This window comes from Bos javanicus, chromosome 4, assembly GCF_032452875.1.
Source record: "Bos javanicus breed banteng chromosome 4, ARS-OSU_banteng_1.0, whole genome shotgun sequence".
NCBI classification, from domain to species: Eukaryota; Metazoa; Chordata; class Mammalia; order Artiodactyla; family Bovidae; genus Bos; species Bos javanicus.
In genome coordinates this window covers 90203525-90220246 of record NC_083871.1, presented here as the reverse complement: position 1 = coordinate 90220246, position 16722 = coordinate 90203525, and the positions used below count along the sequence as shown (strand labels likewise).

The 16722-nt window shown below is 37.2% G+C and overlaps 1 long non-coding RNA gene across 1 annotated transcript in view; it reads right to left on the bottom strand.

The window, feature by feature from the left end:
- Window positions 1-314: 314 nt before the first annotated feature.
- Window positions 315-16722, bottom strand: part of LOC133246820 (uncharacterized) — an 82355-nt gene continuing 65947 nt past the window's right edge. The window contains exon 3 of the long non-coding RNA XR_009736192.1: window positions 315-425. This is a non-coding gene — a long non-coding RNA (uncharacterized LOC133246820). The remainder of the gene's footprint in view (window positions 426-16722) is intronic.

Genomic DNA, 16722 nt, shown 5'->3' with positions numbered 1-16722 from the left:
TATAAAAATACAATATATTGCACATATACTTATTTAACAAGACAACCTGGTTTGTCAAGAACCTGGTGCTTAAGCAAGAGGAGTCAGTTGCCCTCTTTTGGAAGTGTTCCTTCCCCAAATACAGCTGCTGGGATCTGGGACTTGGAGGCTATGCTGTAAGAGAACATTTTTTTCCCCTCTTAGAGCAGGAAAGGTAGAATAAAATAAATTGATATTCAAACACATCCTTACTTAAACTTATCTGGTACATTCTCAGTCAGATATAGAAAGGAGTAATGAATAACAGTAGCTCCCAAAGGGAAACTCACCATATGGTAAATGGGTCTCTGCAGGTAAACAATTTCAACTTCAGAGCCTAGGATATAGCAATCAAGTGCTGATTCTCTGATCAGCATGCAGTTAATGCGGAAAGAGCTCCTGGCCCTCTAAACAAAAAAAGAAGAAAAATTCCCATCTTAATATTAGTGCCACAGTGAGGACTTGAGGAAGGTTAATTATAAAAAAGCAATAGCACAAGGGACATCTCTGTCACCCTCACTGAGCATTAAAGTGAAAAGAGCATAATTCCTCTCAGCCAAAGGAGCAGACCAAGAGGTAATCTTGATCTGCATAAATAAGTACAAGAAAGTGGTCATGATGAACAAACCACAGTGGGCTTGCAGGGGTAACATAGGAGCTTTCTTGGTCTGCCCTGAGAATGAGTCTGGAATGATGAAGGGATATGAAACCAACCTAAACAGTACATGTGATTCCTTGTAGGTTATCTCAGGGGAACATCGGAAGGATTGATTCAATGACAAGTATATTACCCTGGGGTCTCTCAGGATTATATCCAGGAAGAAATTTTAGAAAGAAAAGACTGAATTCCATACTAATTTAACAGTGAGAGTTTCATAGGTATAAATAATTGTAGCAGTGAAATCTAATTATATGCCACTCATTCTTTGTATTTAAACTGCCTTTCAATCCTTAAAACCACTCCATTTATTGACGGACTAACCGGGGTACTGAGGTAACAATGGCCCAATTACACACACTCAGTAACAAGCAGAATCACTGTTAGAACCCAAGAAATCTGACTCCAAAATTTCCTTTTAAAACTATTTCTCTTAACACTGGATATTTTAGGAAATAGAAACTTACTATGGAGATGAGGCTAACAGGATCTATAATGTTTGGGTTTCAGTTGATCCCCTTTCTATTACATGTTTTTGAAGATCATTTAACTTACAATATATAACTTCTTGTATCTTCCCAACTAAAAGTTTAGCCATTTCTACGAATGGAGTTGAAAACAAATCTATTTTTTGATAAATAATCACTTTGCTCTCAGCATCTAAAACTTGTTACCAGAAATATTGTCTTCTGCCAGACAGACAAATGGTATTATTTCTTATCCCAATGCCTATGATAGGCATTTTGATTGTTATTATTTTTTATTGTGCTTATTTCTGGAATTTTCTACTTCTTTGAGGTTACTATACTTGTCATTAGCTAGAAGCTACAATATGAATTTTGCATTCAAATTTCAGTGCCCTTTTCTGTGCATGCAAATATTATACTCCAAATGATATCATCTGTTCACACTTTTTATTGGAAGAACTCAAATATTAACACTTTGTTCTCTTTGAAGATGGTGATCTAAGTTTTATAAAGTAAACACTCCAATTATATTACTGGTTTGAAAGGAAATTTCTGAATTTTAATTAAAGATACTTGACAATTTTGATTAAAGATATTTGCTTTTGTCAGATTAATGAGGCATAGCTTTACTTGGTTTTCATTGATTTATTTTGATACATGGACAGGTAGAATTGCTTTGATTCATGGATAAATTTGTTTTAATAGAAGTATTTCCAAATTTCAAGTTTATATTTAAGATGAGTATAAACATGCTTAGATTGTTTCAACACTTTCAGTGAAGATTTTGATTTAAAAGTTGCTCTATTCCCTTCAATCCAACTAAAATTTCAGATTATGAGTAATTACATAGAAAACCTTTATAAAAAGCTAAAAAAAATCATATAAAACTTATGCTTATAGCATATTAATAAAAGTAAAATCAGCAATTCATAACAGATATAAAATAATCATTTGTAGAGTAGCTGCAAGCAATTATTATTATAACACTCACCAGGTTCAAGAGAATTAAACAAAATCCTTATAAACATTGCTTACTCATTAACAAACCAGCTGGAAGATTATCAAATGCACTGCCTTTTTTTGTTGTTGAGATATTTAAGATATCCCAAGTTAATGATTCAAGGTATTATGAAGGGATTTTAAATGAAATCTATTGAAAATTTCCATAATGGGTGCCTCTGAAGTCTGAAACATGTATATGAATAGGATTTGTCTGATACTCTCCACCGCATTTTCAAGATTGGATAAGAGAGGAACATGTATTAAAATCAGACACCATTTCTTACATGTTGTAATTTAGGATGGTCAAGGAAGGAATACAACTTTTTTATACTCCCCTTTATATTTTTTACAATTTTACCATTCATCCTTAAGAGGCATTTATTAATAACAATCAGACTTGGTTTCAGTAAAGGAAGGTTGACTTACACTAAATCTCCTGCTGAGAACAATTTTAAAAACCCAGACACAAACACCTACTTCAAAACCCAAAGGAAATGCTAAGGGTGTGAAGAATAACCAGTTAGGATCTGTGAGAGGATGAAAGCACAGGCAGAGACAAGTTTAGGGCTTCTTTTAACTATTTTCTGACTCAAGAGAAAGTAGCAGAGAAGTATTTTCTGACTAAAGAGGAAGTAGCAGAGAAGCTGTTATCAGTCCTGCTATGCTAGGGGGCAGAAATTGGAGTTCAGAGATGGTAACCTGGTGAACTCATCTTGATTTCAGAGAATTATGATCAATAAGTAGAAGTGAGATAGATAGAGTGCCTTAAGAACTACGGAGAGAGGTTTTTGAAATTGAACAGGAGACAGGGATCAAGACCATCCCCAAGAAAAAGAAATGCAAAAAGGCAAAATGGTTGTCCAAGGAGGCCTTACAAATAGCTTTGAAAAGAAGAGAAGTGAAAGGCAAAGGAGAAAAGGAAAGATATACCCCTTTGAATACAGAGTTCCAAAGGATAGCAAGGAGAGATAAGAAAGCCTTCCTCAGTTATCAGTGCAAAGAAATAGAGGAAAACAACAGAATGGGAAAGGCTGGAGATCTCTTCAAGAAAATTAGAGATACCAAGGGAACACTTCATGCAAAGATGGGCAATATAAAGGACAGAAATGGTATGGACCTAACAGAAGCAGAAGATATTAAGAAGAGGTGGCAAGAATATACAGAAGAAGCATGCAAAAAAGATCTTCATGACCCAGATAACCACAATGGTGTGATCACTCACCTAGAGCCAGACATCCTGGAATTTAAAGTCAAGTGGGCCTTAGGAGGCATCACTATGAACAAAGCTAGTGGAGGTAATGGAATTCCAGTTGATCTATTTCAAATCCTAAAAGATGATGCTATGAAAGTGCTGCACTCAATATGCCAGCAAGTTTGGAAAACACAGCAGTGGCCACAGGAATGGAAAATGTCAGTTATCATTCCAATCCCTAAGAAAAGCAATGCCAAAGAATGTTCAAACCGCCCCACTAATACACTCGTCTCACACAATAGCAGAGTAATGTTCAAAATTCTCAAAGCCAGGCTTCAACAGTACATGAACCATGAACTTTCAAATGTTCAAGCTGGCTTTAGAAAAGGCAGAGGAACCAGAGATCAAATTGCCAACATCTGGATCATCAAAAAAGCAAGAGAGCTCCAGAAAAACATCTGTTTCTGCTTTATTGCCTATGGCAAAGCCTTTGATTGTGAGGACCACAACAAACTCTGGAAAATTCTTAAAGAGATGGGAATACCAGACCACCTAACCTGCCTCTTGAGAAATCTGTATGCATGTCAGGAAGCAACAGTTAAAACTGGACATGGAACAACAGACTGGTTCCAAATAGGGTAAGGAGTACTTCAAAGCTGTATATTGTCAGCCTTGTCAAAAAAACCTGCTTATTTAACTTATATACAGAGTACATCATGAGAAATGCTGGGCTGGATGAAACACAAGCTGGAATCAAGTTTTCTGAGAGAAATATCAATAACCTCAGATATGCAGATGACACGACACTTATGGCAGAAAGTAAAGAATAACTAAAAAGCCTCTTGATGAAAGTGAAAGAGGAGAGTGAAAACGTTGGCTTAAAAGCCAACATTCAGAAAAAGATTGTGGTATCTTGTCCCATCACTTCATGGCAAATAGATGGGGAAATAGTGGATACAGTGGCAGACTTTATTTTTTTGGGGCTCCAAAATCACTGTAGATGGTGACTGAAACCATGAAATTAAAAGACTATTGCTCCTTGGAGAAAAAGTTATGACCAACTTAGACAGCATATTAAAAAGCAGAGACATTACTTTGCCTACAAAGTCCATCTAGTCAAAGCTATGGTTTTTCTAGAAGTCATGTATGGATGTGAAAGTTGGACTACAAAGAAAGCTGTGTGCTGAAGAATTGATGCTTTTGAACTGTGGTGTTGGAGAAGACTCTTGAGAGTCCCTTGGATTGCAACGAGATCCAGCCAGTCAATCCAAAAGAAAATCAGTCCTGAATATTCATTAGAAGGACTGATGTTGACGTTGAAACTCCAACACTTTGGCCACCTGATGTGAAGAATTGACTCCTTGGAAAAGACTCTGATGCTGGGAAAGATTGAAGGCAGGAAGAGAAGGGTATGACAGAGGATGAGATGGTTGGATGGCATTACCGACTTGATGGACATGAGTTTGAGCAAGCTCTGGTATTTGGTGATGGACAGGGACATCTGATATACTGCAGTCCATGGGGTTGCACAGACTTGGACATAACTGAGGGACTGAACTGAGTTGAACTGATTATTCAGAACTCACAAGAACTAAGGCTCAGATTTACATCTACTCAATCCTTGAAATTTGATTAAGTTGATCCTGGATTGCTAGTACAACAAATCTCCTGGCAGAAACAGAAAGGTTGTATGTTGAAAGATAACTTCGTGTAAAACCATGATATTTCTACAATTTTGTTGATTCAATGTGTAGCACACAGTGTTAAAAAGGAAAGTAATATATTGATGAGAGAAGACAGTATTCAAGGACTTAAAACATAGGCAACAGAGAAAGGACATCATAGTTACCAGCTACAGGTTTTAGCATCAGTTGCCAGCAGCATATGCAATTATCAGGCAGACAAGCAACACCATCACTGCAGAAGCCTATGAATAACAGTTAGAACTGGACATGGAACAACAGACTGGTTCCAAATAGGAAAAGGAGTACATCAAGGCTGTATATTGTCACCCTGCTATTTAATTTTTATGCAGAGTACATCATGAGAAACACTGGACTGGATGAAGCACAAGCTGGAAACAAGATTGCTTAGAGAAATATCAATAACCTCAGACATGCAGATGACACCACCCTTATGGAAGATAGTGAAGAAGAGCCAAAGAGCTTCTTCATGAAAGTGAAGAGAGGAGTGAAAAAGTTGGCTTAAAGCTCAACATTCAGAAAACTAAGGTCATGGCATCTGATCCCATCACTTCATGGGAAATAGATGGGGAAACAGTGGAAATTGTGCCTGACTTTATTTTTTGGGGGCTCCAAAATCACTGCAGATGGTGACTGCAGCCATGAAATTAAAAGACACTTATTCATTGGAAGGAAATTTATGACCAACCTAGATAGCATATTAAAAAGCAGAGACATTACTTTGCCAACAAAGTTCCATTTAGTCAAGGCTATGGCTTTTCCAGTAGCCATGTATGTATGTGAGAGTTGGACTATAAAGAAATCTGAATGCTGAAGAATTGATGCTTTTGAACTGTGGTGTTGGAGAAGACTCTTGAGAGTCCTTTGGATTGCAATGAGATCCAACCAGTCCATCCTAAAGGAAATCAGTCCTGAATATTCATTGGAAGGATTGATGTTGAAGCTGAAAGTCCAATACTTTGGCCACCTGATGCGAAGAGCTGACTCATTAGAAAAGACCCTGATGCTGGGAAAGATTGAAGGCGGGAGGAGAAGGGGATGACAGAGGATGAGATGGTTGGATGGCACCACAGACTCGATGGACATGAGTTTGAGTAAACTCCAGGAGTTGATGATGGACAGGGAGGCCTGGCATGCTATGGTTCACGGGGTTGCAAAGAGTCGAACACGACTGAGTGATGAACTGAACTGAACTGATGAACATCAATCACTGTGACATCAGCTGGCTCAAGGCACCCCTCCCTGACCATAAGAACCCAGGAAGAAACCCTTCTCAGACTCTTTGATCTAATCTCTAAGTGTGCTGAGCTTTTACTTAATGAAGAAGTCATTAACCCTGTGTGGTTAATTTTAGAGTAGATTAAATTTGGAAAGTGAATTTAAGCCATTTAAAACAAAAGAGATTTGAATAAATGAAAGTTTCTTTACTCTTCAGCAGGAAGGGAAACTGAAGGAGATTAATGAGACATAGAGGTAATTATGTCTTCCAGATGCATTTAAAAAATTATTGTTAGCTCTACTCTCATTTATCATATTTTTTCTCTTGATCTATTTTATTGTAATTCACCTCTCTGAAGATATTGTTGCTTCCGCTACATTTTGCAGTGATATGTGGGAGGTGTGAGGTGCTGTGCCTCTATTTAACATTATGTGATTAGTGGAGTCTACTCTTTTTAATATTCTTGTTCTTTCCTCCTTTAATCAGGAATAACATATAAAGTTAAGACTTACAGTAAAGTGGGCTCAAAAAAATTCCAGATAATTTCCTTCAAATTTATATACTGCACTCTTCTTTGCCGAGGTTTCTAACACTTCATATGAAAAACATAGTTAGATAATTCAGAAGCCCTGCTTAGAAATAAAATTTTCTTTATCCTAAAACTACCTGAATATTTTCTCTTATGGAACTTATGGGAAGAAATATTAATAAGTTAAAACTGAATTAATAAAGCTATACTGTTCTAAGCATTACCACTGACATTCCACATGCAGTGTAAGACATTAGATACAAAACCCGTAAAAGAAGCTACCAACAGTATTATAAATACACAAGAAGAGCATGATTCATCCTGTGTATTTTCTCTTTAAAGAGTTCATTCTTTGGGGACAGTCTGCTGACAACAGTACGAACCCCAAACATTTGTAAAGATATTCAGAAAATAATGAAATGTCAGTAGAAACAAAATTATAAAGCATCATGTAAATTTAACATATAAATATACTACATATGAAAAGGAAATTTTCTTATAGCATTCTTTAGGTAATCTTTACTCAGTTATGCATCTCAATCAGTTATCATTTATTAATTGAATAGTTTCCTTATCATCTCCAATATTCAGGTAGAGATAAGTACAATTAAATATTTCAATTTAATAATAATGTGTAATAATGATGTTACATTTACTCTAGTATAAGTCTATGTAATAAATACAACTTTACGGTTTACAAGTCTCTTTTGCCCTAATAGCCCTTTAGGAAATTGTTGTTGCTCTTTAGTCTCTAAGTGGTGTCTGACTGTGTTACCACTCCATGGACTGGAGGCCGCCAGGCTTCTCTGTCTATGGGACTCCCCAGGCAAGAATACTAGAGGGGGTTGCCATTTCCTTTAGGAAGTAGAAAGGCATTTATGACAATTGACGTTTCACAGATAAGGATACTGAAACTGGAAGACGGCAAGTTACCAGATCATAATCATAATGAACTTAGAAGAGGAGGCAAGATTAAGACAGAAGCCTTTTAATAGTACGCACAGTACTCTTTTTGACACAGCACTCTTCTTATTTTTCTGAAAAGTTTATGTTTCATATGTTTGTAGTTCTCTGGTGGCGTCTGAGTATTGTGTTTGCTATGCTTTACACCAATGTTTTTAAAGGAAAGAAAATAAAATTGGAATATGCTTTATTTATCAACAGCTTACAATATTCCATCACTGTCTTAAGTGCTTTACATCAGTTAACACATTTAGTCATCCCAAAATGCAATGAAGAGGATACTATCACTAAACCCTCCCCAGATGGAGATGTTGAGACCTGGAAGGATTCAGGGCTAGGCAGAGTGCTGACCAGACTGTGTACAGACTGATCCGATCAAACAATTCATCCCCAACAGAGAGCACATTATCCCAGAGCTATCGGCTCCCTGTCCCGAGCGACCACAGGGTCCATCTCTGTGACAAACACCGATGGATTGAGGGAATCATTTGGAACCACTTTTTTTTTTTTAATTGGATTTTTAAGAAAGCATTTGTTTATTTATTTGTCAAATCACAGAGCATGTAGGATGTTAGCTCCCCAACTAGGGATCAAACCCACGTTTCCTGCATTGGAAGTGGCAGGGCCTTAACCACTGGACTATAGAAGTACCCAGCTCCACTTCTAACCAAAGCACATTTCATCCTGACCTCAGACTCATTCTGCAAAGTTCAAATAGCTACTGTTCTCCAAAGGAGTACTGGAGAGGAAATTAATGATGCTGATCATCATGCTTGTTTTCCTTGGTCAATGCCCAAATAACAGGTCCCTGCCGTGTGCTGCCATCATCGCAGTGCTCTGATTTTTTTTTTTCGCCTTTGACTCACAGGTTGACACTTCCACTGCCCACAAAAATCTAAACACTATGGTCTCTCTAACTCCCATATCCTTAGAAAGGGACCCCCACACCCCATATATTGTCATGTCCTCAGCATTATTTCTCAATATTTCTGAAACCTGAATTTTCCTTAAAACATTATTTCCTATGGATCCATTTAAGTGAAGAGCTTTTATTCTCAGAAAATATATAAGCCAGAGTCAACATTCTTGATCACCATTTCCCCTCCTCTAAAAGTAAGCATTCAGAGCATTTAGGAAATACTAATAGCTAACATTTAGTGAGCACTTGTGTGTATTAGTCGCTTAGTCATCTCTGACTCTTTGTCACGCCATGGACTGTAGCCCACCAAGATCCTCTGTGCATAGAATTCTCCAGGCAAGAATACTGGAGTAGGTAGCCCATTCCCTTCTCCAGGGGATCTTTCCAACCCAAGGATTGACCCTCGTCTCCCAATTGCAGGCAGATTCTTTATGGTCTGAGCCACCAGGGAAGCCTAATGCACTTACCACATGCCCGATCTCTTTTAAGCAGTTTTTATGTACTTGCACATAAATCTTCATAATACCTATAAGACGATTATTGCCATCACTCCTTGATAGATTTTACATCTTAAGCCAGAAAGTGATCATTTTAACCCTTATTATAACTTCCATGCTATACCTGTATACCTATATATCTCTGTATTGATTCTGTTCAGCCATATTTCAAAAAATCAACATTTTTTCTTTCAATAATAATTTACTTTCTTTATCTCTATTAAGTAAATACATAATTATTTTCTCTTCTCATACTTCAATTATTTTCTACCACGCATTACTTATGTTTTTAATGAGGAAGAATCTTCATTCCTTGTCATTTATTTCTTTAAAAAGACATTTAATCCAAATTTGAGTAACAATATTGTTATAAATTTTGATCTATATGGCTAGTTTCTTTTTTCTGGATCCATTATACTTAGGAAGGAAATAAAATATAAATAATGGAATATAAGATCTATTTTTTTTAAAATGTATTATATAAGACCCTTAAAAAAGGAAGATTTCCAGAAGTCCAATTGTAAGAAATCTCCATTCTCTGACTGTAGTAAACCTGACATGGATGCTCCCCAGGTCATGTGTATTAACTGATTTTGAAATCAGTTGGATAGGCCAGGCCATGACTCAATATGGCTATAATAATTGCTACACTTCGGCTATTGAACCTATTTTAATGTCAGAGATAATTTTTAATACACATATATTTAGGTTTTGTCCTCTTTTATACAAACTAAATCATCTAGCTCGTATCATCTACAGAAACAATGACTTTGTAGCCAGGCTACAACGGTTGTTATTCAACACACTACAAAATTATTTATGAAGAAATAAACATTGGAAATAAGCACATAAACAGGGGTAGCATCTAGTATAAAAAAACATTTGGGAGTTTTCTTTAAAAGCCTGTTTATATTTTCAATGTAAAACATTAAGTGCATGCCACCAAATCCATATGCCAACATGTTCAACGGCAGTAGCTATGACTAAAAAATTTTTAAAGGCACATAGGTAAAAAGGGCTTCCCTCATAGTTCAGTCAGTAAAGAATCTGCCTGCAATGCAGGAGACTTGGGTTCAATTCCTGAGTTGGAAAGATCCCCTGGAGAAGGAAATGGCCACCCACTCCAGCATTCTTCCCTGAAGAATCCCACGGACAGAGGAGGCTGACAGGCTACAGTCCACGGGGTTGCAAGTGTTGGACACGACTTCTCAACTAGAGAGAGAGAAAGAACGTAAAACAGGGCTTCCCAGGTGGCGCTAGAGGTAAAGTACCCTCAGGTTCGATTCCTGGGCCAGGAAGATACCCCTGGGGAGGGCATGGCAACCGCCTCCAGTATTCTTGCCTGGAGAATCCCATGGACAAAGGAGCCTGGAAGGCTGCACTCCATAGGGCTGCACAGAGTCAGACAAGACTGAAGCGACTTAGCATGCAGGCAAGATAAAACGTGTCACAGACCCCACATAACTTTTTTTTTTTTTTCCTTAGTGCTATTGCATTGAACAAAAAGGCTTTCCCTGTGGCTTATCTGCCTGCAATGTGGGAGACTTGGGTTTGATCCCTGGATTGGGAAGATCCCCTGGAGAAGGGAAAGACTACTCACTGCAGTATTCTGGCCTGGAGAATTCCATGGACTGTATAGCCCATGGAGTTGCAAAGAGTCGGACATGACTGAGCGACTTTTACTTCAACTTCTTCAACTGCATATAACACTGTTCTTAAAAATATGCAATTCCCACTAGCAATAAAACTTAGCTGAAAATTAAAAAAAAAAAGGCTTGAAAAGTCACGGGTATTTTACAAAAATTATTGAAGGAAATTTTGAAAATTACATCACAGAGTTCATATTCTAGGCATATTTGATGACATCCACCTTAGTAAGAAAATTGGATTGATCATTCTGTAACACTACTTATAAGAGGCTTTACCAATTGAATATATGCTACAGGGTTGATTGCTTTGTTCTTTTATTTTTTTAAACCAATATGTATTTTTCTTTGTTTTTCATTATTATAATTTTGAAAAATTTGTGTTTTTTTTTCCAATCTTTTTTTTTTATCAATTTTTATTTTATTTTATTTTTAAACTTTACAATATTGTATTGGTTTTGCCAAATATTGAAATGAATCTGCCACAGGTATATATGTGTTCAATCTTAAAAGATGTTTTCAAGTATTAGTAGTTTATGTTACTTATGTAACATTTGAAATCTTTTCACTCGCACATATCAGTATCATTCCCTTATTATTATTGTTATTTCATCTACTGAATAATAATCTGTTGAAAACTTACTATGTGCCAGACATGATTTTAGATTCTGGAAATTCATATATAAACAAAATAGCTACCAATAGCTTACATTTTAATGAAAGGAGACTGGTATTAAACAAACAGAAAATAGAAAAAGAAAAAAAAAAACCCAGATGATTATAAATGCTATGCCAGAAATAAAAATTGGGTGATGTGATAAAAAGAAGATGAATGGCAACTATATGCTGTGTTACCAAAATTATTTCTTTGAGGAAGTGACCTAATAGCCATTCCCCTGGCACTTTTTGCCTAAAAGAGCATTGATTGTATCCATCTATTCACTCTTGAATAGGATTCTTGGATTTGTTGATGGCATCATAACCTTGAAAAGAAAGTAAAAAGAATGGGCAGAGAGACTGCACAAGCGCTTGATATATTTGGACTTCTTCATTAACTAGCTTTGTGATAGTCCTCCTTCCAGAATTCTTGTAAGTAAAATAGTTAACCAACTATAAAGTTACTCTTGGGTGCATCTTTCGTTTATCTCAGTATCAACATTCTAAAGGATACAAAAGTAGAATTTAAATTGAAGCATGAAGGATCAAATAAAGAGCCTAGGTATAACAAAGTTGGAGAGAGGTATATGCAAGGGAAAATGACTGGTTCAAAGAATGTATGGCTGGAATGAGCCTTTGAAAAAGAACAGAATGTGTGTGGGGTTTAATGGTAAGGATGAATAACAAAGATGAAGTCAGAGCTACAGCAGGTTCAAACTGAGCAGGGTTTTGTTAGTCAGGTTAAGGTAGGTGTTCGACTTTATTCTAAAAGTATAGGAGTCATTCCAGTGTTCTAATCTAGGGAGTAGCAATCTCTGGTTAACATTTAAAGAAACCTCAACTAGCTGCCACCAGTGGGGGAGTAGAGAAGCAAACATTGAAAAGAGGGTGATCCATTTAATATAGAATTGCAGAAGTCTTGGGATCATAAAGAACCTGTGACGGATTCATTTTGATATTTGGCAAAACTAATACAATTATGTAAAGTTTAAAATAAAAAAAAAAAGAATTGGACATGATTGAGTGACTAACACGCACACACAGGCAAGAGATAATGGCAATATGGATTTGATAACAACAGTGGAGAAGTGAATAGATTTGATATTTATTTTCTGGATCTGTAAGACATAATCATGAGTTGGATAGATGAATGAAGAATAATTGCTTAGTTTTTTAATTGGTCTTTCACCTAAAATGGCCTCAAATATTTAGAAAGAGTAAATAAATATTGCATAAAAATGTGTCTCTAGTATGAAAGAAATTAAACCTCTTTTCATAGAATTCAAAACTTTTTCTCATATAAAATAACTAATATTAAATATCTACTATAAATTAAATTTTGTGTCACTAACTAGGGATGAAAATATGTAAATTTTTTGTAAATGACTACCTTAACATGTAGCGATATTCTAACAGGAGTATCTCTAAGACTCTATAGGTAGCCAACATAGTAATTGCATAATTGTAGGTGTCTTTTGTTCAACAACTAGGTTGGAAATTTCCTTACACGGGGGCATGTTTATTTTACTTCTTTGTTGTACCCATGGTACCAAGAATAGTGTGAGGAATATAATGAATGCAAAATACATAGAAGCCTAGAAGTTCAGATCTGTACAGTTAACTACCAGGCATTTTCCAGGAGAGGCATAAAGGCAAATTCTGAGTAAAAACTCCTCTAGAAAAACACTTTATTCTTTTTCAAAGACCAAAAGAATCATCTAGAGCAGAGGAGATCTTCTTTAGCAATAGCCACAACAATCCAGTACATGTAGTCAGACACTATTCCTCCATCAGTAAAACAAGGTAAACGTCTCACGATCAAAGACTATTAAGTTAAAAGGTACATCTTAGGTCCAGGGGTAAAATAATGTTTACTTTAGCTTTTATACATCTGAATTATCACATTTTTTTTTCTTGAAAGAGTTCTATATTCTAGCTTAACTCTTTGTTTAAAATGGGCTAAAGTAAAGCTGTAGGAGACAGGGCCTCTGCATCCCACTGAGATCAGGATCACCAGAGCATCTGTCCTTCAAGAATGCAGCCAAGTATGCAAATACCCTCTACGTGCTGAGGGAGGACGTGCAAGTGACCTGGTCCTCTGGCCAACTGGCAATAACCGTGCTGGTGGTTTAGCGATTTTTTTAACTCTTGCTGGGAGGGAAGATAAGAATATTCTTGCTTGTTTGACTATACACACACACACACACACACACACACACATAAAAACAAAAACTATATATATATATATACATATATAAAACACAAAGTATACATTTTGCTGGTAACTTGTTTGCTGACTTTAGAGAGAGAAAGGCCTAGAGTTAATCATCTCTGCCCTCATTACTGCAGTCAGTGGAAATCATTACAGTTGGCTGCAGGGCACACAAGGATAATTTGTCCATCCAAGAAAAGGAATTAAACATTGCAAAAACAAAAATCATAAAACTGCAGTATAGTATGAAGAGACCAACCTTCTTAAATTGCACAGAAATGTTTTAGTTCTAAACAAGAAAGGCACAAAGAAACATCTTCCTAAATTAAATTATAACCTATTTTGATCTTTCAAAACTCAGGTTTGCTGTGTTAAATTTGTTATGAGATTAAATTTGTATCTGTATTATTCTACACAAGCTTTTCTTTCTTTTATCTTAAGATCCTAACTCACTATTTCATCCATTTCTACAAAAGACATTTACAAAACAGATACTCTTTGCAAGACTTTTAAACAAGCTTAAATGCCAGAAGCACTGAACTCCATTTGGTAGCTATATAATGGGATGTTTTAATTTCTAACCTAAAGCAGCTCACCCAAAGATATAAAATGCCAAGGGGATCAATCTATTGTTGAAATGTGCTTTTCAGACAGACCTATTAAAAATAGCCCTGACAAACAAATTCAAACATTCCCTGTCTGGTCAGCTTTGGTAAAGTAAAATACTATCTTTGTGTTTGACCCAACTCTGGTTGAGAATCAGCATTAACCAAGCTCCAATTTTCCTTGACTTAAAAACATCTTTGTCTACTTAAATATAACATTACCTGAGTGACCCCAATGGATAAATTTATCTCAAATCCATATAGATCCCCTCACAGAATAACATGAATATAATGAAAATAAACATGTTCTGAGGGGCTTCCCTCATAGCTCAGTTGGTAAAGAATCCATCTGCAATGAAGGATACCCCAGGTTGATTCCTGGGTTGGGAGGATCTGCTGGAGAAGGGATAGGCTACCCACTCCAGTATTCTTGGGCTTCCCTTGTGGCTCAGCTGGTAAAGAATCCTCCTGGAATGCAGGAGACCTGGGTTCAGTCCCTGGGTTGGGAAGATCCCCTGGAGAAGGGAAAAGCTACCCACTCCAGTATTCTGGCCTGGAGAATTCCATGGATATAGTCCACGGGGTCTCAAAAAGTCAGACACAACTGAACGACTTTCACTTCAGTTCACTTCAAACATGTTCTGAGATGCTATTATGATAACAAAATTAGAGAGGAACAATAATTATGAGTTTCAAAATCATATATAAACTCTCATACATGAATCTTAGGTTAGTCATATTTCACTGGAGGAGCCTGGTATGCTACAGTCCACGGGGTTGCAAAAAGTCAGACACGACTGAGCGACTTCACTCACTCACTTGGTTTGGCAGGTACTTGTGATAACCTCAGCTAGCTGAGATTTCCTCTCAGGTTTGGTTTTCTCATTTTTACTTTCTTCTCTTTTCTCCTTCTTTCCCTCCTCGACTCCCTCCCTTCTTCTCTACACATTCTAGTGTAGATAGCTGGACAGTGAAACAGATGACATACCCGATGGTAAGAGCTATAGAGAAAAATACAGCCAGGAAAGAGAACTGGCAGTGCTGGGAAGGAACATTTGGTATTTTAAACAGGCTGATCAGAGGGCTTCCCAGGTATTGCTACTGGTAAAGAATTCACCTGCCAATGCAAGAAACTCAAGAGATATGAATTCAATCCCTAGCCAGGACAATCCCCTGGAGTAGGAAACTTGTAACCCACTCCAGTATTCTTCCCTGGAAAATTTCATGGACAGAGGAGTCTGGCAGGCTACAATCCCTGGGGTTGAAAGACTCAGACATGACCGAGCATGCACACACATGCTCAGTCACATAGGGTGATCAAGGAAGTATGTATATATTAAAAGAGTGAACAAGGAGGTCTTACTGAAAAGGGCACCTTTGAGAAGACCTGAAGGAGATGAAGGGTAAGTCTTATTAAGCTGCACAAAAATCTTTGAAGTTAGAGGATGGTTAATGTGTCCAGCAAAGAGAAAGCAAGTCAGTGACGCCAGAGCTAACTGGGTTGCATGAAGAGTGAAGAGCTGACTGGGTGAAGAGTCATTTGTTTATTTTAAATACCTTCTAAGATTTTGATTCAGTAAGTCTGGGTACAGCCCAAGAATTGATATATTTTAAACTTTCTATGGATTGCTGGGGTCCAGCTGTGGCTGATCCAGGGTATTCGAAGGAGAGACGGCATAGGCGACCTATTTATTTAAATATTTATCAAAGATATAAAGACTAATAGAATGAGGATAGCTCAGTGAGGAAATTCAGTGGAGAAAAGAGGCTGAGTAGCTTGGTTTACGCGGGAGACCAATAAAACTTCAAGACAAGAAGTTTGCACCACTTACATAGGCTGCAGGCGTCCTTCCGTTCTCCTGAAGGAGAGGAGACACTGAGGCCTCCCCGGTCGGATCTTAGAAGCCCAGGCATAATTAGTAAGCATGGTGGGTTCCGCACTCCAGATGGAGACTCAGCCCGAGTGAGAGAGAGCGCGACATGGGGAGACCAAGTTTCGGTGAACAAGGCCCGCACTTTATTTTCCAAAGTAGTTTTTATACCTTAAGTTGTGCATAGAGGATAATGGGGGAAGGGGTGGAGTCATGCAAGGACAGCAGTTCCTGATCCTAATCGAAGCCAGACTTTCAAACTTATCATATGCAGAAGTTCAGGTGATTTACATCATCTTCTGGCCAGGAGGCCTGTTAACATTTTAAGAAACTTATTTTCTCTAAAGGTCATTATTCCAAAGTCAGGAGACACCCTCCAAAAGCATTAGATAAAGTTGCATTCCTATAGGGCAAAGGTATGGTGGGCTCAATGAAGAAAAGAATTAACTCAAGGGTCCAAGGTTACAAACATTAAAGCTACTACTTACACCAATTATATTAATCAATACACCGCCAGGGACACAGCAGGTAAGGGATATGGAGACTTAGCAGCAAACATTGGCC